Raw genomic sequence first — 24,860 nt, forward strand, 5'->3', positions numbered from 1 at the left:
ATGTCAGATGGAGAAGATGGAGAGAGGGAGATCCCATTGAGGATCACCAATATTGAACTAGCCAAGTTGGTGAAAGAACAAATGGCTGAAAGTAGGGCAGTCAGGGAAGAGAATAGAAACATGAGGAGAGAGCTTGAAAAGCTCCAAGGCAAATTGAAAAAGGGTAATGATTATGAGTTAGAAGGAGAAGAAGTTGAGGGAGACACTTATGGAAGTGAGATTCCATTGGATCAAAGGCCACTTCTTCAAGCTTTGGAGAGAGTGGGTGCAAAAGGGGGTGACATCCCTATGTTCCATGGCCGGTTGAATCCAGATGAGTGCCTAGATTGGATAGAGGCACTAGACAATCACTTTGAATGTGATTATATCCCTGCTAGTCAAAGAGTGAAGATTTCCAAAGCCAAGTTGAAGGGGCCAGCCCTTACTTGGTGGAACTTTGTTCAAAATGAAAGGTTGGATGAGGGCAAGGAACCCATTTCAACATGGAAAAGGATGAAGGCTGAAGTGAAGAAGCAATTTGTACCTGAGGATTATGAAGTCCTCATAAATCAAAGGCTACAAAACCTAAAGCAAAGGGACATGGATGTGAGTGGCTACACTCAAGAATTCCATAACTTGACCCTAAGAGCAAAGGTAAATGAAACAAGCAAACAAAAGTTGGCAAGGTATGTTAATGGCTTAAAGTTTAGCATACAAGATGAACTTACATTGATCAATTTAGAATCTATCCACCAATGTTTCAATCTTGCATTAAAAATAGAAGAAAAATTGAAGAGGAGAAGTGAAAATAATAGGGGAAGAGGAAGTAATTCATTTAGAGGTAGAGGGGGCAGATTTCAAGGTAGAAATAATGCTGAAACCAGGAACTTTGAACCAGAAACCAGTCAAAGAGGCTCCTTTAGGGGTAGGAGACCCAATAGGAACCAAGGAGGAGGCAATGGGAGAGGAAGAGGAGGTCAAGTGTTCACAGGTAGATGTTTTACATGTAACCAAACCAGGCATCAGTCATTCAGGTGTCCTCAAAAAGGTGGAGAATCCAGTAAACCTACGGATAGGAGAATCAATCTGTTGCAAGAAGAAGAGGATGGGCAAAGCATCTCATCCTATCACACCACAACCTCCAGACCTGCTGATGCTGAACATGGAGAGTGCCTCATGATGCAAAGGACACTTTTGAAGGTACCACAACCGGCAGATCCACCACAGAGAAGATCATTATTCAGGACAAATTGCAAGGTAAAAGGAAAGGTATGCAAGTTGATAGTTGATTCAGGTTCAACAGATAATATAGCCTCTAGAGAAATGGTCAACAAGTTAAAATTGCAAACAATTCCTCACCCTTATCCATATAAGGCTTCATGGTTGACAAAGGACAATCATACCTTAGTGAATGAGCAGGTTTGGGTTGAATTCACATTGGGTGAATATGCTGACAGAATTTTGTGTGATGTGACTAATATGGATGCATGCCACCTCTTGCTTGGGAGGCCATGGCAATATGATGTCAATGCAAAACATGATGGGCATACAAATGTGTACACTATTGTGAAAGATGGAGTCAAGTACACAATGAATCCACTACCGGATGATGGCAAGATGGACCACATGGTAAGTAGTATTGCATTGGTTGGTGAAAAGGAATTTTTGAAGTCCTTAAAAGTGAAAGATACTCCTTGTTTTGCAATTGTAACTAAGCCTAAGAATGATGTGTCAAACAAAGTAATATTGGATCATGGTTTAAGTGAAGTAGAACCTATAGAGGTTAGGGAATTGTTAAACAAATACCATGGGATTGTGGCAGGAAGTTCACCTTCTACTTTGCCACCAAAAAGGGAAATAAGTCATTGTATAGACCTAATACCAGGAGCTACACTACCCAATAAGGCTGCCTATAAGTTAACCCCGGAACAAAATGAAGAGATAGCTAGACAAATTGAGGATTTGTTGTCTAAGGGCTTGATTAGGAAAAGTGTTAGCCCATGTGCAGTCCCTGCTGTGTTAGCCCCAAAGAAAGAGGGAACTTGGAGGCTGTGTGTTGATTCAAGGGCTATAAACAAGATAACAATAAGGTATAGGTTTCCCATGCCTAGGATGGAAGACCTTCTTGATTGCCTAGGAGGGGCAAAGTTTTATTCTAAGATAGACTTGAAAAGTGGATACCATCAAATTAGGGTAAGAGAAGGGGATGAGTGGAAAACAGCCTTTAAAACCAATGAGGGACTCTATGAATGGCTTGTCATGCCATTTGGATTGTCAAATGCACCAAGCACCTTTATGAGGCTCATGAATGAGGTCCTCAAACCCTTTCTCAACAAGTTTGTGGTTGTATACTTAGATGATATCCTAATTTTCAGCAAGGATAAAGAAGAACACCTAAAACACATAGATCTTGTATTGCAAAGACTTCATGAGGAAGAATTGAAAATAAACCTTGAAAAGTGCACCTTTGTCAAACAAGAATTGATTTTTCTTGGATTTGTCATTTCTAAGGATTGTTTGAAGATGGACCCCACTAAAATTGAGGCTATCATGCATTGGCCTACGCCCACAAGCCCAAGTGAAGTGAAGAGTTTCCATGGTCTATGCAACTTTTATAGGAAATTTATTAAGAATTTTAGTGGAATCTCTGCTCCAATGATTGACACAATAAAAGGTGGAAAGAAATGTAATTTTGTGTGGACACAAGCAGCCCAAGAGGCATTTGAACTCCTAAAACAAAGAATTGCCCAAGGACCTGTCTTAACATTTCCTGATTTCAACAAAGTGTTTACAGTTGAATGTGATGCCAGCACCAAAGCTATTGGAGGGGTACTAAGTCAAGAGGGCAGACCAATTGCCTTTTTTAGTGAGAAATTAAATGAGGCTAAACAAAAGTATTCTGTCTATGATTTAGAGTTATATGCAATGGTGCAATCTTTGACGAGATGGAGGCATTACTTACTTCCTAAAGAATTCATTGTTTTCACTGATAACCAGGCTTTAAGTTTCTTAAACAGGCAGGATAAATTGAACCAAAGGCATATCAAATGGATGGAGTTTATGCAGTCATATACCTTCTCCATTAAGCACAAGAAGGGGGTCATCAACAAGGTTGCTGATGCCTTGAGTAGGAGGAACCTTATGATCCAATCAATTGACCTTGAAAGCATGGGTATTGATTCCATGAAGGACATGTACCCTCAAGATGAATATTTTAAAGAGATCTACAAGGTTTTCCAAGACATGGGAGATAGATACCATTCTGATTTTGCAGACTATTTGATTCAAGAGGGCTTATTGTTCAAAGGAGGGAAACTATGTGTACCAAGGGGTTCATATAGAGAAAATATAATTAAGGAGAAGCATTGTGGATGTATGTCAGGTCACTTTGGTTTAGACAAGACCTTGGAATAGGTAAAAAGATTTTACCATTGGCCCAAATTGCAATCTAATGTTAGGAAGTTTGTAGATAGTTGCATAATCTGTTAAAAAGCAAAGGGTCATACTTCAAATGTAGGTTTATACACTCCATTACCCATTCCTTGCAAGCCATGGGATTCAATAAGTATGGACTTTGTCTTGGGTTTGCCAAAAACAAGGGCAGGAAATGACAATGTATTTGTTGTTGTTGATAGATTTTCTAAAATGGCTCACTTCATTCCTTGCAGAACAACACATGATGCCTCTCATATTGCAGAGCTTTTCTTTAAGGAGGTTGTAAGACTACATGGTCTTCCTAGATCTATTGTTTCAGACAGAGACTCCAAGTTCCTTGGCCATTTTTGGAGGACACTATGGAAAAGGCTTGGAACTAATTTGAACTTCTCATCTGCTTATCATCCATAGTCTGATGGGCAAACAGAGGTCACAAATAGATCATTAGGGAACTTGCTAAGATGTCTCTCGCAACAGCATGGAGGTTCATGGGATTCTATCCTACCACAAGCCGAATATGCCTATAATGATTCGGTCAATAGAAGCACTGGATTGACACCATTTCAGATTGTCTATGGGGAGCATCCAAGAGGTGTATTAGAACTAAGAGACATCAGTCACCTTGATAGAAAGAGTGCCCAAGCACAAGACTTTGCCCAAGTAATGAGGGACATTCAGCAGCAAGTGAAGGACAGGTTGGAAAGGACTGCAGACAAATACAAAAATCAGGCCAATAAGAAAAGAAGAGACCTCCAATTCAAGGTAGGTGACTTAGTGATGGTGCACCTTAAAAAGGAAAGATTGCCTAAAGGGCAATATACCAAATTGATGATGAAGAAGGCAGGGCCATTCAGAATTTTGCAAAGATGTGGCAACAATGCATACAAAATTGAACTACCTCCAGACGTTGGTCTTTCCCCAATATTTAATGTATCAGATTTATATGCATATAAAGAATCTACTGACATTTGTGATGTAGGTACAGATTTAGACAATAAAGGTGATGATTCTCAATTGCCCAAAGCACATAAACCTCAGATTGAATGTATCCTTGATAAGAAGGTGACTAAACAAACTAGGAGGGCAACATACTATGCATACCTGGTCAAGTGGACTGGGTTACCTGCTGAAGATGCCACATGGATGACAAAGGCTGAAATAGAGAAGGCAGGTTTTGTTTTTGACACTATCCCCAACTCAAGGGACTTGAGTTCTTTCAGAGAGGGGTAGTATGGTGCAAAGAACTCCTTGGGAGTATTCCATCTTCTTCATCTTGGCATGTGGAAGACAAAACAGGGCTGATGAGATAGGTGGTATTAACTCTACATCACATGTAAACTCTTTGCTATTCTCATTTGGCCATGTTCTATGTTAATCATATTGACAATGTAATGGGAGTACCTTCTTCAAGGAGTTTTGATGTTTAGTTGAGTTTAGAATAGGATTTGAATAAATATATGCCCACTTGTAAAGGTACATGGTCCTCTTTGGTATTCTATAAACCAAGGACCCATGTGACCTATAGGGCTAGTAGCACTAGGAGTCTAGAATAGGTTTATATAGCCTTAAATGGCTCCAAACATGTTTCAAGTTAGGTTAGGGGGTGTCTTGAATGAGTTTGAAAGCAAAAATTGCTACTCGGCAAGAATGCAGCAAAAGTTGCTAGCAACTTTTCAAAAGTTGCTCAGCAACTTTTTAGCAACTTTTCAAAAAAGTTGGTAAATCAGTTTGCAACTGATCCCAAGGTGGTTGATCGGTTTAGGATGGTTATTTAAGTCATATTCCACCTTCCCAAAAGAACAGGTGGAGATTGTAAGGATTTTGATTGCATTAATACAAAAAACTCTTAGTTTTTGTGGTAAAATCTCTGGTTTTTGAATTCTGCACGTGCTGTACGGAAGAGTATCTGCAAACCAATGCATGGATTCAAAACCTTAGTGTCTTAGAAAACTTTTGCAAGTGTTTTGAAGGTTTTTGGTGAAGGGAGTCGATAGTTATTGTATTTTGTTCTCAAACAGCCACCAAACCCTCCCTTTAGCAAGGGTTTTGTGCAAATGGGCAAATAGAGTGCACCTATTTGACCTCAGGGGCACAAAACCCAATGAATCTGCAAGCCTACATGTTGTTCTTTCATTCTCTAGAATTAGGATCAGTTTCTATGGTGAGAGTACACTTTGCATGCAAGCCCTAGTTCAAGTCTAGGTGTTGGTTTGAACTAGGATTAAGCAATTTTATGAAAATCAGAAGGAATTTGGTTGAATAAATTGCAACTAAGGGTAGAAGTTGTTGATATAGACATTCCTTGAAGTCACCCAATCATTTCTTTCCATCCATGAACCCATTTCCGTACTGTTCCTTTGTAAACCAAGCCTAATAGGGCCCATTAGGTCTGTGTGCATAGGAGAGGTTCTATAGTGCAGGAGTGGATTGGGAATTTTATTTTTGGGGGATTGATAGAGTGGGATAAAGGGTATCTAAAACCCTAATTTTTTTGTCAAGTTGTTTGGGGAATTTTGGATTTATTGCAGGAAAACAGGGTATGAAGACCTAGTAGGATAACTAGGGGAGTTGTGGATTTTGGTGCTGCAGAAGTTGGAGAGCCCAAATTTTGTGTTATTTTCAGTGTGGGGGAACATTTGGAGGTGTTCCAATCATTGGTTTGTGTTGTGGAGTGCTAGAAGTTGCTGAAGCACTAAAAGGTCTAAATCAGGGATTTAGTCCCTAAAGGCAAATTGGAGACAAAGTTGGATTGAGCCTTCCAAGTATTGGGAGATTGTCTAAACCTTGGAGAAAGGGTTGTTGCAGAGTTTGGTGGATCCTTGAAGTGATCCTAGACTTGGAGAGTGTAGTTGTGGGTTGTGTAAGTCCTAAGGACAACTTAGGCCAAATTGGGTTATTCCGCTTGCCACTCTACATCACTACTACTTCTAGCCTCATCCTTGTTCTTTTGATTATTATTATAGCCACCATAAGATCATCTACCAGATCTTCCACCGTGGCTTCTTCCACTATTCTTATTGTCAAACTTCTTGCTCAGTTTCTCCTCAACTCTTAAGGAAAAATAGTATGCCTCCTCAATACTATTTATTTAAACCAAAATTAGCTTGTCCTAAATACTTGTCCTTAACCAATTAAGAGAATGGGCCACTTTCTCCTTATTAGCTTCTACATGGTTAGTTCTAATGAGAAATTTGTAGAACTCTTTGGTATACTCTTGAATAGATTTTCCCACTTGCTTCAAGCCTTGTATTTTCTTCAATAGATCAAGCACATAATCCATGGGAATGAATTGCCACCTTAGTTTTCCTATCATCCAATCTCATCTAGTGATTTTGTCCTTTCCCTTTCTATTTCTCTCTAACTAAACCTCCTACAACTAGATCTTTGCATGTCCCTTTAGTTTTTCCTTCGCAAACATGACCCTATCAAGATCCTTAATATCTTATTGATCCAATCGATCAGCTCCTCTGGGTTAACATTTCTTGAAAATGTTAGAACCTCAAATTTAGGTCTTTTTCCAATCTTGGATATGGCCTTAAAAGTCTCTCTTCCTCTAGGTTTAGAAATGCCTCTGCTTCGACATTTTCTTCTACTTCATCCTCATCCTCAAGTGTAAAACGTATAGCTCATCTATCGTTCTCTCTTTACTGAGGAATTTTCATGCTTTCACTAAAACCCTAATGCAAACTACCTCACAATCGATGGTCTGTCTACACAGTTAGCCCAAACCATAGTTTTGGTGCAAACTAACTCACAGTTGACAATCTATCTACACGCTCAAGAACTATAGCTTTGACACCACTTGATGAAGGGTTCTCCCCTTAATACCATGAACACATTAAAAAAAAACAACAACAACAACAAATGAAAGATCAAAACATGGAATTCTTATTATCACCATAAATGCAAAATTAGAGAATTCACAAGTACAATATGCTTGCCCACATGGGCACCTTCATTATAGTAATATGTAGGACTAAGCTACAAACTACTACCTAGAGCTATTCTAGACAATTTTTGGACCTTTCTTAAATAAGAAATTTTATGCCACTCAGGATGGTACCTAGGGCTGATAAACCCTAACAACACATATAGAGTTGGCCAAATACATCTTTGACAATTATTTTAGAAATTTTAGGTAGCCCAACTTTAGAAGGCCATAGTCTCAAACCTTTTCTCTAATTGGCTATTGTAACCGCTTTTTGGAAATCCTAGCTCCTAATCTATAGTTTGGAATTGTGCAAGCTCCGTTTCATTGAGTTTTTGAATCTCATCTAGGCAATCTAAGACCTCCAATAGTGAGCCTAAAGATTCTTTTGCAATTTTTTCCACCCAAAATCTGCAATAACTTCTTTAATACTTAAGCCAGAGCAATGAGATTTTTATGGTAGGCTTATAACTTTGAAATGAACCTTCATGTAGAAAATGAGAACATTTTGAGCTTGTATGAAAAACTTACTAAAAATAGCAACCCCCCTTTCTACTAGTCCTTATTAAAATAGGAAAGACTGAAAATAAAATATTTTTGGGTGATGCAAGATTTCTCTTCCACTTAGGATGCTCTTGCATCAAGATGATTAAGAAAGTTAAGTAATAGCCAAGGAAAATAATATCAAACAAGTAATAGTAATGGTTGAGCAAGATGGAGAAGAAAATTGAAGCGACTGAGTGCAGAGATAGCTGAGTAAGAAAGTGTAAGACAAGTGAGATAGAATAGTAGATCCTAAGCTACCTAGTGATAATAAAGTTTAAGAATCTAGTGATGACCAGGTGCCAAAAAATTAATAGCTTGAGAAAGAATCAAGATTTGAGGCCGACATAGTTAAATCTATGAATTTGTCAAAACATGTAAATGATGAATAATGATGAGCTACCATATTTAATGCATTAATTGGGTTTGTTGAGAAATATAAGGGAAGGATTTGATGAGAAGTTTCAAGGTAGGAATAGAAGGACAAGTGATGGACATATTCAATGAATCTAATCAAATCCTAAGATCTACGGTGATATTTAAATTGTAAAAGATCAAAGCTACCTATTTAAGAAGACACATGAGACAATTTACAATGTTGGTTGGAGAATTTGTGAATGAATAAAGATCAAAGTTGTAGAGAAAAAGTGAGAAGTTAGTGATTTCAAGATTGCTTGAATGGTTTCCAAGAAGATCAAAGATTGATAATGTGATGAAGTCTAGTTAATAGACTAGGAATGAGCCAAAAGAAGATCTAAATTTGCAAAGTGAATTGTGGTTTGTTAGATCAATCCTAGCTATTACTTTCTAACCATTATGGTCATAAAATCCTTTAATCAAGGTTAACCTAACAATCATATTGTAAATCATTTAATCAAGGTGACATTTGAATGAAATGTTCTAAAGTCTTCTAACAAGATGATTAAATCCTTCAACATGGTCATACCTAACAGTGTTCTTTGTAACCTTACACAAGGTTGGCTCTTAACTGAGATCATTTCAGAAGAGTGAAAAAGTGGTAACATATTACTTGGTGTTTTTTTACAAATTAGGTTTCTACATTAAATCCTAGTGTCACAATTGTTTGAATGTCTTTTTCCTGTTTCATGTTATACTATTATATTTTCTATTATTTGGCATATATTAAGTAGAGATCTAAGTGCGACATGAATAAGCTAACTTGTTGATGAGTTTCTATATTGGCTTAGTGAGTTCATGAGTTTTTTAAAGTAGGTCAAAGTTGTTGAAATTTGAATTGGTACATCTAGATTTGAGGATAACTAATTCACCCCCCTCCAGCCACTCTCAGTTATTCTAAATATTCTAACTATAGCAATTAATAGTATAAAATCTCCTTAGAGAGTCAAGGTTATTCAATCTTTCTTTGGCCAAATCAATTTTGTAAAAATATTTATATCTAATTAATCCTATTGCTAGTATGTTGAAGATGGGAGAAAAAGTAATATGGGATGAAGAAGCCTCACAAAAATTTTTTGATACAAAAAGAGAAATCAAAGAAGTGAACTGTCACTTAAAGCTCCCAACTTTAAGAAACCACTCCACATATTTTCATTTGCATCATATCACACTATTGATGCAGTCATGTTACAAAAGAATGAGATAGACCATGAACAACCCATTGCATTCTTCAGTAGAAGTTTACAAAGTCATGAGCTCAATTATGATATCAATATGAAACAAGCTTATGGATTGGTAAAAGTAGTAAAATCATTCAAACCTTACTTGGTTGATGCATAAATAGTTACATATGTACCAAATGTTGCAATTAAGGACATCTTTAGATAAATAGAGACTATGGGGAGAAGATGCAGATGTATAAACCACATCCAAGAATTTAATATCAACATCCAAATAATGAAGCTAGTGAGAGGTCAAGGGTTGGAAAACATTATGGCTGATGCAAACCTTGAAGTAGCTCAGGTAAAGCAAAGAGGTCTTTAACATATAGAGGTGATCATTGAAAGATGCCTATGGTAAAGTTAAATAGTATATTACCTAAGACATATGAGGGTATCACTCTTTTTGGATACATACCAAGAAGAATCCACCCTTTCAGAGTTTCATGTAGGAGTTTGTGTAGGTTATTTCTCAGCTATAACTACTACACACAAAATTTTATGTCAAGGGTATTATTGGCCACATATATTCAAGGATTGTTATCCCTGTGTGAAGAAATGTGAAGCATGTTAGAAAGTTTTGGAAATACTAAAATACAATGGATCTTTTCCCTTAAGGATTTTGTAGGTCAAGGAACCCTTCCAAATGTAGTGGATAGATATTATAGGGGAGATAAGTACTAAATCAAGTAGGGGACATAATTAGATTCTAGTAACCATTGATTATTTCACTAAGTGGGTCGAATCTACACCAACTATGAAGCCTACTACTAAATTTGTTACTAAATTATTGATGGAAAACATCATGACAAGGTTTGGAGCCCCCTATAAAACTATTATAGATAATGGTATGTGCTTCATATCAAAATATTTTTTTGATTTTGCAGCAAATATGACATAGTTATTTCCTATTCTTCTCCTTATCATCCCCAAGGAAATAGACATGCTAAATCAAGTAATAAAAAAAACTAAAGTTTATCAAAAAAATGTTGGATAGTAATAAAAAAGCATGAGACACCAAGTTGAATTTGGCATTATGGCCAGATTGAATCATGATGAAAAGGTCTACCAAATTCTCTCCATTCAACCTAGTTTAAGGAAAAAAATCTAGACATCCCTTGAATAACTTGTTACCTATATATAGGCTTATGAATGAAAAATAACTTTAAGATATATATTTTTTAGAGTAATAAGTATTTTCATATTATCTCTAGTCTACTTAGGCTAAACTTTAGGCATAATATAATTAATTTTATTATTATTTATTATCATGTACCTAGGATATTTCCCTTTGGGGTTTTTATTCTTTAATTTATATTGTTATCCTTTTATAAGGATGGTAAGTATAAATCTAATTGTTTCTCTTTTAATAAATTTTACTCTTTCAGAGAAATTTGTCTGATCTTCATTCTTGTCTTGTGCCAAGCTTTTGCATGTTGGTGTTCATGGGTTGAGAAGAATTGCATTTCATTAAATCTAACATGGTATTAGAGCTGGATTTACTATAGCTCATTCCTAATCTTGAAATTTTTTAGATTTTCTAAGGGTTTTTAATTTGCAATAGATTTTGTATTGGATCTAGGGGACTTTCATTTTGGTTCATTTTGAGCCAAAATGGACATCATCATTGAGCTTAGAATGCCCCAAACCCCCCATTCCTATATAAAGTATGTCTAATTTGGTTACTATTGAAATCTGAGTCAAAAAATATTTAGCTAAAGGTTGTATGCCCTTGGGATCAAAAAATGAGGTGATGTTTTTTCTTTTCTTTCTTAATTATATATATATATATATATATATATATATATATATACATACACACACATATATAATGCAAAATACCTCTTTAAGTGTTGCATGTTGATCAAAAACATTAAAATTTGGGAGGAGTTTCATTCTAAAGGGGAGAATCTATTTCAAAAAGGAAGGTAATTTTTTTTGTGTTGTCCACCCTTGCTTATGTAGGGTCTATGGCCCCTCTATAGTCCATGTCATCTCCTCTTCAATTTCCACACAAATCATCCTAATATCAGTCTTGAAGGGCATATTTCTACCTATAGTGCTCTATACTTCTAGCTCCATGTACCATTGAGGGCCTCATGGCTGCTTTGCCCCATTCCAAATCAACCCTATGTAGGGCTTTTCTTACATTATTTAAGTACCTCAATCCACACATGCACCACCTTAGTACCCTTTGTCACATCAACTTCTAGAAGACCCCTATGCATACTTTCTAGCACTTTAAGTCCTTAGTTTTTGCATGCCTCATGAGGTTTTCACATGGCCAACATCTTTTGGCTCCCAAACCTCGCACTGTGCTCCATGCAAGTGACCAAGTTAGTGGCAATGAAGGTGGTTTTCCATTGCTTTTTTGGGCAGTTTGATATGATTTTTTGGGGGCATTTTCATGATATTAAATAGGTAGATTTGCCTTTATTCAAGCTATTTAGATATTCTCCACTATTTTTTGGGAATCAATGCATTTTCCCTCACACAAAAATATTTCACTAGCAAACTATTACATTTTCATTCACTAGGATTTTTTTCCTAGCATGTGTTTTTTGGCCACTAAACTTTTGTTTCTAGCATTGGCCCCACATTTTTTTTCTCAATGAGGTTTTTTTCTAGCTGACTGATATTTTTTGGCAAATTGATTTCTTCCACCTAGCAAGCTCTCATTCTCTAGCTAGTATTTTTTTCCAGCAACCTTTTCTAGCATGTGGAGATAATATCTAGCATTTTTTTCTCAACAACTATTTGACTATCAAAATTGGGCTTGTCATCATCACACCTATTTTCCCTTTTGGCTCACTTTGGACCTACCAGTGATTGTTTTCTCATATCTCAAGCATAAAAACTTCATTTTCTGCAAATAAGATATCCTCAAAATGATGGTTCTAAGCCCATCATGATGGTACATGTATTCTTCAGTTTTGATGCTTTTTGGATAAGTCTTTTTTTCTATCAAAGTTAGGAGTTCTATTTTGTGCTCTGAGAGACCTAGCTTGAGTATATTATCTCTATTGTGGAAATTCTTTATATCATTGGAAAGATCTTTCTAGTGATTTTGGTTATTTTTTTAGATTTCATTTTTTCTTGTATGTGTTCTTGTATTCATTTTTTTTGCATTTTTGCACTCTAATGTATATCTTGGTTATTACAGGTCTAAGAATAATTCTTTTGTCTTGGGATGACTCATCATGTACTATACTTTATCTTGTATTAGCTTTATGTCTCTTTTAAGGGTAAAAGCACAAACCTATGTCACCCTTTTGTAAAGGAAAAGGCTAACAAAACTACATTGAATGACATAAAATTGGTATTATTATTTTGAATTTGAAAATGAAGTAAACTAATGAAATGTGTAGAAATGGATGAAGTTTAGGATTATAATTTTTTAATAATTATTTGAAATAAGAATTGATATAATTTCCTAATTTTTATAGATAATTTTTTAGTTGCTAAAAAATGCTAAAATTAGGGGTCTAGTTCCCACCACAAAACTATATGGAAATAAAATTATTTCCCTTTGATCTTAGACTATGTTATAGATAACATATATAGCTAGAACAATAAAAAATAAAAATTATCTTTAGACCTATATTTTCTCTTTTATAATGATTCAAATTTCACCTCAAATCAATAGTTTTCATCTCACAACACATTTTTCAAAATAAATCTATTCTAACCAGGAGAAAAATTATACATTCTAGAAGAGGACTCTCCTCTAGAATGTCATATAATTTTAAAACTTTTTTCATATGATTTAATATTTATTTCTTTCTCAAAATACACATTTTTTTGAGTGTTAAAATACATGGTTATAGAATTTTTTAATTATAATATACTATACCTAATTAAAACACTGTAAAATCTATATGAGAATAGTCTTGACTTTGAGCTCTACAAAATGGTGTTTATATGTTATTGAAAATATATCATAAAAAATAGTAAGAGTTATTGAAATGCCACTTTTTCTGAAATAATTTTATCTCTTTAGTAATTAGATACAAACTAGTATAAGACATGCATTTAGTAGACATTTCCAATTGGAAAAGTGTGAGGCCATATATATCTTAGCTAGAATGAATTTATCTAGATAATATCTCTAGTACATTTGACCTCATTTTTTGATGAATATTAGTCAAAATTTTGACCCAAGTTGGTCAAAAGTTGGACAAACCAATTGGTCAAATTTTTTCTCGTCAAAATTTCAACCAACCTGTTGGTTGGTCAAAATTTCAACCAATACGTTGGTCAAAAACTTTCAAAATTGTTGGCGCAATTTCTATTAAGCATTGGTCAAAATTTTGACCAATGCTTGGTGGAAAACTGCCAAGCATTGGTGGAAAACTACCAAGTGGAAAATTGCCAAGCATTAGTCAAAAATTCCACCAATGCTTGGTCAAAAACTGCCAAGCATTGGTCAAAATTTCCACTAATGCTTGGTCAATTTTTTTTTGGGCATTCCATAAAATAGTTCACATGCCTTGCCTATGATTTGACATTTTGCATGCATCCTACACTCTCTCATCCAACTGATGGATTACAAAGAGTGATCTAAAACGATGATGCTAAAAAACACACACAATCAAATCCAAAACGAACTTGCATTACAAATGGATTGTGGAAATTTGATATTGTTAATTTTGCATGCATGTCTACCAGGACAATCACAACTTAACCATATATAGGTAGACAATCACAACTTAACCATATATATAATAGATCAATCTATTATATATATGGTTAAGTTGTGACTGTCTCAGTAGACATGCATGCAAAATTAACAATATCAGATTTCCACAATCCATTTGTAATGCAAGTTTATTTTGGATTTGATTGTGTGTGTTTTTTAGCATCATCATTTCAGATCACTCTCTATAATCCATCATCAACTAGATGAAAGAGTGTAGGATGCATGCAAAATGTCAAATCATAGGCAAGGCATGTGAACTATTTTATGGAATGCCTCAAAGAAATGTCATAAACTATATATAGAATTCACTCTGATTATAATCATAAACTATATTGAGAAAATAAAAATAAATAGAATAAATGCATCATGTGAATTATGAATAGCAAAGGAAATGAATCTATTTAGATACTGTCAAAATTCATAGCCTAAGTAAGGATTCACAAAAAGAATCCTTACCTAAATCAGGAGCACTGTGCCAACCATATTTTGAATTATAGTTGTTTCTATGCTGGAAAGAAAAAACTAGATCAATCTAAACTTGAAACAAATCTTATATACAAATTTGAAATTTAGCATTAGCTTTAGGGGGGGGGAATATCTCAAAATTGATCAGAAAATAAACCCTGATAAGACCCCCAAAAAGGTCTATGCATTAATATTTAAAAATTAAAATCCTAAACATGAGCCTATTTTAATATGACAGAAGAAATATTTAACTTCAAGTGCAAAATTCCTCTAATGACATTGCTAAACACAATGGACAGTTAACAACTATTTAACAAGAAAGGGCTTATGCTAAAATAATGCATAATGAAACACAAAAAAGCATGATTTACAAATATATTACTCACATTTTGCATTGTTATAGTGCTCACACTCCTTGTCATCACTAGCCTCGTTGATCTTGTGTGAAATGATGAATGAGGAAAAATGCAATGCAAATCTGAACCCATAACGTAAATTGGTCATACAGAGCTTAAATCTAAAACAAGGCAATACAAAGATCAAGCTTTGCATTTCTCTTCAAAGGTGTAGATATCAAAATCCTAGTAATGGCAACACCGGAGCTAAGGATGGAGAATGTAGCTATAACATAATCAAAAGAAAGGGCATTCCATCTAGTAGTCTAGAGTACATAGGAATATAGTAAATTTATGTGAAAAAAAATCAATGTACTTCAATACAACAGATGAACCACTTTCTTTTTATAGATAAAGGAACCTAAGAAAATTTTCTTTAGAAGGTAAAAGAAGTGTGAAAATAGAGTATGAATCATCCCACAAAGTGAATATCTCATTACATCAGTGAGAAAAGTAATCCTAATCACAAACACATGAAGAAGGCAAAAAATCTATATGGATGGAGGCTAAGATGAAAACTATAAACCTAACAGAATACAATATGCAAAAAATAAAAATAAAAACATTTATTTAAAAATGAAAAATAGACTACATATATTTATAATATTACTAATCTACCAACATGAATCATAGCAAGTATCATATCATTAGCATACAATAAACAACAATCTTGATAATCAAGGACCCAGGTAGACAACTCAATCACAACAAGTATCTAAGTAAACAAAGATGTAACAAATTATTGCTCTAAGTACACCAATGATTTGCATTTTTGGTGAACTATAAGATTTTGATATAACTAATGTGTAGAATCAATAATATTTCAATCTAGTGGATTTCAGAAATCAACTATAAACAAGAAGAATCCATGACATCTATTTTGAGAAGCCTTGCTGAAATGTAAAAACAAGTTCAAATTTTTTACTAGGTTTAAGGTCACAGTGGAAATATCCATGATGATGAATATATGAAAGACCCTGGAACACTTGGAAGCACCAATACCATATTTTTGACTCAGGAAAAAACTTGAGTCTATCTTTTATTATCTGATACAGATTGTATTCCTGTCCAGCAAATAGAAAATATCAAGGTCCTTACCAAATATTTTTTATGTTTTGTAACAAATTGCATTTCTTTGGAGCTACAATTAACAAGCATGAAATGAGATGGAAAAAAAAGTATTAAAATAGTTGAACCTACCATATACTTGATGACAAAATATAAGTGATTATCTTGTCTTATAACCTCCTTGAGCTTTACAATATTGGCATGATTTAACTTGTGCAAAGACTGCATCCAAATAATAATTAATACCACTTGACTGACAGAATTATGCTTAATCAAAATTGACTAGAAAAAATAATAGTGACTTCAAAGAGTGAAGAAAATAATACTTTCACTTCTTTAAGATTCATACTTTCATCCCAAGAGTAATATTTTCTCTTCATTTTTTTAATAGCAACCTAAGACAACAAATAATAGCTTTTACAATCCAAGCAAATGCCCTACGAAAAAAGATACTAGAATCAAACTAGTTTTCTTGTATGTTCCCAAGATACCATCAAAATTGATGTCATAGATTGCTTACAATTTCATCAGTCTACCTATTAATAGCCTTCAAAACATTTCCATATGTACCATCCTCTAATAGCTTGATTACCTTACACTTGCACCATAAAAATTTAGATGTCAATATTTATCAAGTTCATATTTAAATAATATGAATTTATCCAATTCATATTTTAATAATAAACAAGTGTTCAATCCAATATCTTTACTAGTTGTAGAACGAAATTCATGAACAAATTAGAATGATCCACCTTAAAGCTTCTTTGAATAAATATGAACTTATATATCATCTTGATGATTAGTCACCGCTCTATTTTGTTGTTGCAAGATGAGCAGATGGAGTTAATGGAACTCAAAAATGGATGTAAAAATTTTATTGTTCAGTTAAAGATTATTCATAAAGGAAGCAAGATGATCCAAACAATACAATCTTGTGGCTCTCCATTCTTGAGATGTGCATAATCTTGACAGTCATATTGCTAAAAAAGCAACTTGGCATTCACCAAAAGGTTAGAAACTAGTAGCCATTAACATGCGACCCACAATAGGCATTGAGTCTAAAACATGCTCCAAACAATATATGGCCTCTTCAAGTCATATCAATTATTTACTACTTGTGTGCATAAAAATATTTATGTAAACATATTACAAATATACTTCCACTGTCTAATGGGAAGGGTGAAAGATCAAGTCTCCATGCATCAACTATTTTTTTAGTTCCAAAGCACACCTTTGTTTCCACCCTTTTTCTTTGAAAGTGTGAAAATGCTAAAGTTGAAATGAAGATTTTAAAGCCCAAAGTGGCTCCCATGCTTACAACTATACAAGTTTGTTCTTCTCGACAAATTGTAGATTTACATGCTTTGTTCTTTTATTTAGTTATAGTAAATTTTGTAGTGATTAAGTACATATGACCCAAAATTATTTATGAAGGAGAAAAATAATATGCTACATAGATAGAATCATGAGGAAACTCAACTCTTGCATTAAGAAAAAATTAAAAGTATCCATGTTAGAAACAATTTCCACTCTCTACATATCATCAACCGATTTTCCAAAATAAGCCAAATAGTTACAAAATAAAGACCAACCCACATTCAAAAAATTAGGTACCAAATTCAAAGCTCACTACCTCAAATCTAAATCTAGAAATTGAAATAAAAATGTTTTAAAACAACAAAAAATCTATAGCATGTTCACAAACTATTATAGAAAGATGTCCAGTCCATCAAACTAGGTTTTGAATTGATATAGTCAGCAAAGCAAAAAACAAAAAATCCAAATTTTGACAAAATCATAGCCCCGAAAGTAACTTAACTAAAATTTAGAAAATTAACAAGGAGAATTCATCCTCTACTTTTAAAACAAATAATGAACCACATGAAAATGAAAATAAAAGCGCAGCTAAGTTAAACTTTTTACCACTCCAAAAATGATAATAGTTGTCATTAGATTCTTGTTATCTTGCACTGTATACAAATAATATAAACTCAAGATTTTGAATACTCAAAATATTTTTATAATTGATAATCCACTAAAAATTGCATGATATTATTTACACTAACATTGCATCAAAGAAATCAATAACACAAAAGCAACATAGATAAAGAAACTTAAAAAATATACTATTTGTATTGTACTGTAGTAAGAGCATTAATATTCATGTTAAATCATCTTCCATGGTCTCATAACAAATTAGGATTTAGGAAACATATCTAACTAAGGATGAGAAATAAAATTTGAATAGAACACCAAAGTGCCTGAGATAAAAAGAACATAATAAAACAACTTGTTCACGGTTGTAGCTCCATCCACAACACATAGATTGTAGCTCTGTGATTACATGAGCATCAAAGCATAAAGGATTTTGTCAGATGGTGTAGATGAAGTAGTAGCATTTGCCTTGGGATAAATTCTTGCAAAATGGAAGCATAGATAAATAATGTGAAATGTTTGACAGGATGCTTGAATGCAATGTATCATAAAAAGCCATGGTTGTTGGATATGCACAAAATAGATATATTGAGAGAATATATTTGTTTAAGTTGCAATTGCCCTGGTAGATATGCATGAAAAATGTGGAATCATAGGTAAGGTGTTTGAACTATTTTATTGACTACCTACATGAAATGTCATCTGATGGCAAGCCAATATTATAGGATATGCATATTGATTTGTTGAATATATCTACACACACACACACACACACACACACACACACACACACACACATATGTATGAACATATGCATGTGTATATTTATATCAGAGAAAATGAGTTAAATATATGTGCTTTTCCAACATCTCTCATCTATGCCAAAATGGAACCTTTGAAATGATTTATAGACATCTTTCAAACCATAAATGATAGAGAACTATTGTTGGATGTTGTTGCCATTAGCTTGGTAGACATGCATGCAAAATGTGGAATCATAGTCTACCTCTGCATAGTATAGCATGGTATAGTTTCTACATTACTACTACTACCACTACTATTGACTGACCTAGCCTCTTGCTACTCATGCTGGTAATTAAAGTATTATATGTAAGCCACTTCTACTACACAATGTATACAAGACCCTTCCTTTTCCTTTCCCCTTTCTTCCTCCTCCACTGAAAAAGATCACTGCAAAAACATAGATCACAAGGGCACAAGAAAAGACAAAATATATATCCACTCTTGAATCATAAATGAATCAATGAAGGGAAAAACTAAGTGGTAGCATAAGTTATAAAACAATCAATCAAAATTTAATGACTTTTAATTCTTGTTCCATTCCCCCAACTCAACAAAAGCTTCCATTATGTAGCCCCTTGGTTTCTCTTTATCATTTATTTGTGTGCATGCAAAAAGGAGAGATAGAAGAGCCTATGATCAGAATAACATATCAAATCCATGTACAACAATGAACTACATTGTTCAGTGCCTAGTCATTCATGACTTTATATTCTTACCTAGCTTGGAAAAATCCTAGCTATTTCTCATCAAATCCCACCTAGCTTTATACATCAAAACCTCACAAACTAGGAAACAAAAACCATAATCAATGTCAACAGATATGCTAAATGAATATATGAATGCCATGGGAATGTTGTACAATTGGGGTAAGGGATTACAATTGTGTTGTAACTTAGTGCTAACAGTAAGTCAATACCAAAAAGATTGGTGCCACAAATTGTGTTGCTCAAATGTGACAAGGGTTATAGTGTTCTTAGGGTGTAATTGATGATGTTTTTGTACAGATTTTTCATAGTTTCAAGCAATTTCATTTTCAAATAAAATTAGGTTTCAAACAATTTCATTTTTAAATCACATAAACTAGGTTTCAAGAAATTACATTTTTAAATCACATAAACTTGAAGTAGTACACATCCTTACCTACGTAGTGTAGATCATATGTGGGCTTGCAGTGTTGATATTGTTGGTAGACATTATGGAATTTAGCTTTGCATAAACTGGAAGAATGTTGGCACAAATTGTAGAATTTAGCTTCGCATAAACTAGAAGAATGCTTGCATAGATTGTGGAATTAAGCTTCACATCTACCAATTGCATTTTCTTGAATATAATTATAAACACAAAAATACTATATATGTGTGTGCATACATATACATATATATTTATGTGTGTATGTATGCACATATGTATACATAGATGCAACACACATGCCCATATAAATCTACATAGGTACATGCGATTGTAGTGCATGCATGTATCCACATATATATCCCAATTTGTGCATATCCTACAATTATGGAATGCTATAAAACCACATTTCTTTGAGGAATTCCAATAAAAATGGTATACATCCATGTACACACATAGCTATATATATACATATAGATATTATATATGTACATGCATAAAAAAACATGCACACACACACACACACATACATACATGCCATGTGTATTCTTCCACAACTTGCATACATGTCCACTAGGCTAGTGGCAGTTGCAACATGCAACAAAATGTTTATTATTTATGCTTTGAGGGACATCTATACTCAAACTAAAGCTCACACTTTGGCACAAATAGCGAGGATGTTGGAAAATATTGTGAAATATTTAGACCTCCCAACTCATTTTCTTCAATATAAATCTAACTTGGTTGCATGGGTACGCATACCCAAGTATTGGGTACATGTACCCCAAGTACCAAGTACTCATTGGAGAGCATCATAGCTAAGGACCTTAATTAAGATTTCTAATTTTGTTTTAGTTTCTTTTTTTTGCATGAGCCTATTGTTTATTAAGCTTAATTCAATATGTAATCAATTTGAAACTTTGATATAATACTGATTAACAGAAAAGTCTACCATTCGTAGAACTTGCAGAGTGCATGTAAAGTATCCATACATAAGTACTAGTTACGAGTACCCCAAGTACAAAGTACTCATAGGAGAGTATCATATCTAAGGACTTTGATTAAGATTTCTAATTTAGTTTTAGTTTTTTGTTTTCACATTAGCCAGTTGTTTATCGAGCTTAATTCAATATGTAATTAGTTTGAAACAATTATACAATACTGATTAATAGTAAACTTTATCACTTGTATAACTCATAGAGTGCAAGGTAGTCTACAAGTGTCATTTTAAAACATTCAATGTTCATCCCATTTTCATGAATGCATGTTTTCCCATATATATCCATCTCTGTTGAGGCATTTTGTTAAACATTATATACATATATTTACAAGTACATATATAAATACACATGCATACACAAATCAATAAATATATATGTATGTACATATATATATATGCATGCATGCATATATAAATACATACATACATACAATATATATATATAGATGCTTACATACATGCATTATACATGTGTGTACATACTACATACATATACTAACTCCAAAAAAAAGTGTCACTAAAAACATGGCAAGTGGTACACAAACTCTGTCATGCTATCAACAAAGTCGATGAGAAAATAATGGCTAGACTTTGGACTATCAAATAAGTTCATAACCCTACGAAAGAAAAATTATTTTTAAAATGAGATGAACCAAAGCCTATCTCCCTAGAGCTGCTGCTCAAATCTATTTCCAATAAATAAGAAGTAGATCTAAAAATATTAAGGTTCTAGAGCTACTAGATCCTTGAGCTCAAGAGACAATTTTTGTAGCTTCTGAATGAAAATATGGATATTAGTTAAAATTTGTTTTCAAGCCAAAGGTTAAGATTGTTACACACTAAGAGAAAGTTGTTTGCCCCAGTATGAGAAATATAATAAGGTGTTAGTTACTATTAAAAAAGGTGATGCCATTTATGGTTTCTTGCCATGGAGGATGGTATTAAGCAATGTGATAGTAGTAGTAGTAATATTAAATATTGTGAAATATATATTCCAATATTATGAACCTAATCATATGAAAACTTAAAAAGTAGAACATAAAGATATGCTTGTGATTTGTAAAATGAAAAAGAAGGTGACTACTGATACAAATTATGGATGTCAAACAAGAGGAATTTGTTTAGATAATGTCAAACTTCATAACCTAAGTAAGGATTCACAAAACAATCCTTACATGTCACTTAGGAGTGTTATGCTAGTCATACTCTTTTAGAGTTAAGAGAACCACAAAGCTTTGTGCCAAGTACCTAGATTAGTCATTCCTTGGGCTGCTTTGCTAAGTATTTAAGAGAACCACAAAGCTCTAGTAGAAAGTATCCTCTATTTACAATGGTTGACCCTAGACTACTAGTTGTTTTCTCTGCAACCAAGATCATTGATTTAGTTTTCTTTGAAACATGAGACCATTTTGGTTAGCATTCTCCCTGGGTAGGCCAAAATGGGAACTGCATTTTCAAAAAATAGATTTTCTGAAAACACTTCAAAAAATTTCAAGAAATTTAAATTAATATTATAAAGCCAAATTATGTAGACTTTTTTGGCATCTTCCCCCCCTATGCCAAAATGGGAGCTCTAGAGTAGGTAAAATGGTGAAATGCCAAAATGGGAGCTCAGTCCCCTATGGTAAAATGGCACCTTGGGAACATGGTATGGACATCAAGAAAAGCATAGAGGTTAATGGTGAAAGTCTCCCTCTCCAACCAATAGAATCCTATCAAATTGGAAATTGTGCATCAAGATGGTCTACAATGGGAAGATCTATATAGAAATTTGGAACCTATAGTTATAGTATGTCTATATAGCATTGCTACATATGCCCCTATTGTTGGGTTAGTTGAAATCATTATGTAACTTCATTGTTTTATGCTTAAACCTCAATTGGTAAGCATGTAATCATTGTGAATTGTTGCCACCTAACATGTGGCTCTTGGTCCTAGCTTTAAGAATGATACAGATAATTCTACATGTGCCTGGCAATCAAACATCAATGGTGTTAATAGCCTCAATGGAAGCAAGGTGTTGTCGACCCAAAATCTAATAAAGAGTAAAAATCAAGCTCATGATGATTTCTTAGCTCATTTGTATCAAACTCTTCTTACATTGGCTTCTAATGTAGACTATGAGTATGTTGATACAAGGTTGTAATATAGGCTTTGGTTTCTCACCTTGTAAAAATTGATTCAGGTATTACTACTATTGGGAAGCACGTGTTTGACATTATTTTCAATGAAATTAATTTACACCTGATAGATATCTTCAATGGAGTAGGAAGCTTCACTACATTTCATTGGTTGCAAACTGCTCACAAATTTACCAAACCAACAATGAGCATAATGTTAGCACCTCTTACTAGATCTCCAATAATTAGTGGTCTCGAGAACTATGCATTGATTCCAATGGATTTCACAATAGAAACATTAGAAGTTTTAACTATGAAAGCATTAAAAGAATCTTTTCAAAATCCTGATTGAATGTGATGTAATAGAGATCCATGTGCTCCTTCTACATGGAATGTATGGCACTAATAAAGATAGCTCTACTCTTGTTATAATGTGCTTTGATCTTGGGAGTCAACGTTTAAAGGTTTAGATTTTCATTAATGAGAAAATGACCACTTTCTCAACCTTGATAAGCCTAAACTTGAGCTCTTACAGTTTGAAAGGTAGTATTTTTTTGGAGCTTGGACAGGTATCTCTTAGAAAAGGGGATTTGTCGAATAAACACAGGGATGATTCTGAATAGTCTAGGCTTTTGACAACTTCAGTTGGTATTACTTAATGGCAATGAGATTGAAGGATGAGTCCCTAAGGCTTTGGAGGTCATTCAATGATGGATCCATCATCTCACAACACACTAGAACAATCAATCTTAAAACATTGCATTATTTTTGTTTTAGTAGTTCTAGGCATATCAATGCAAGAATCAATGGAAGTGGCTATATTAAAAGGCATTTCAAACAACTAGTTATTCCCTTTGTGTAATTGGGTGTGAAAAGTAGAAAATGATGATTATAGAGGTGCACTCCACAATGCGTATGGTTTGTGTCATGGTAAGTGCTTAGTCATTGCAGTCAAATTTATTGTAGTAAACCTTAGGAATGTCCCCCTTAGTCAACCAACACCAGAAGAGGAGGTTCTACCCTCCTCAATAATTGGTCCTAAAGGGCACTACTTGGTCACAATGTGGTAGGTTTTGGCCCTAAGTTTGACATCCCCAGCACTCAAGAAGAGACCTACCTTAAGAGATTTGGTACAAATGCCCTCAACTGTCCTTAGGTTACTACCAAAAAAACCTGACTCTAGTTCTAGAAAACAAAAAATAAAATCACTTTTAGGCCATCCCATAATTGAAAAGCAACCAAGTACCTAGATTAATCACTCCTTGTTGGAAGGGGATAATGCTTAGTTACATAACTTATTTCTTATTCTCTTGTATAGACCATTCCTATGCATAGAAAGTGAGTTCTACCATTTTCACTTTAAAATGACCATAAAGAAGCTACTAATACTATCATCAACCCACATGGCTAAATGAAAATCAAAGCTAAATAGTGAAATGATAATTAATATATTTAACATAAAGCATCCAAGTTGAAATCACCATATCCAATTTGTGTAGAAGTTATTACTACTCTCTAAAATTATAAATCTAGTTCAATAAGATTCTTTATGATCAACATTATATAATTCTTAGGTTTAGAAATAGTTGTAAGCTAGTGCTTATAGTCAAAATGATGAAGACAGATTTTAGTGTCTCTCTATTAGATTACTCTAATAGAATAAATTAATCAGTGTAATAAATTTAACAAGATATAATGAAAAATAAGTATTATTTAGACAACAC

At 33.8% G+C, this 24,860-nt stretch overlaps 1 pseudogene; it reads left to right on the forward strand.

Annotated features, from left to right (window-relative positions):
* Positions 1-23,847, forward strand: LOC149550703 (uncharacterized; annotated as a pseudogene).
* The last annotated feature ends 1,013 nt before the right edge of the window (positions 23,848-24,860 follow it).

This window comes from Cupressus sempervirens, chromosome 6, assembly GCF_028749045.1.
Source record: "Cupressus sempervirens isolate cs-2001-9-10 chromosome 6, ASM2874904v1, whole genome shotgun sequence".
NCBI classification, from domain to species: Eukaryota; Viridiplantae; Streptophyta; class Pinopsida; order Cupressales; family Cupressaceae; genus Cupressus; species Cupressus sempervirens.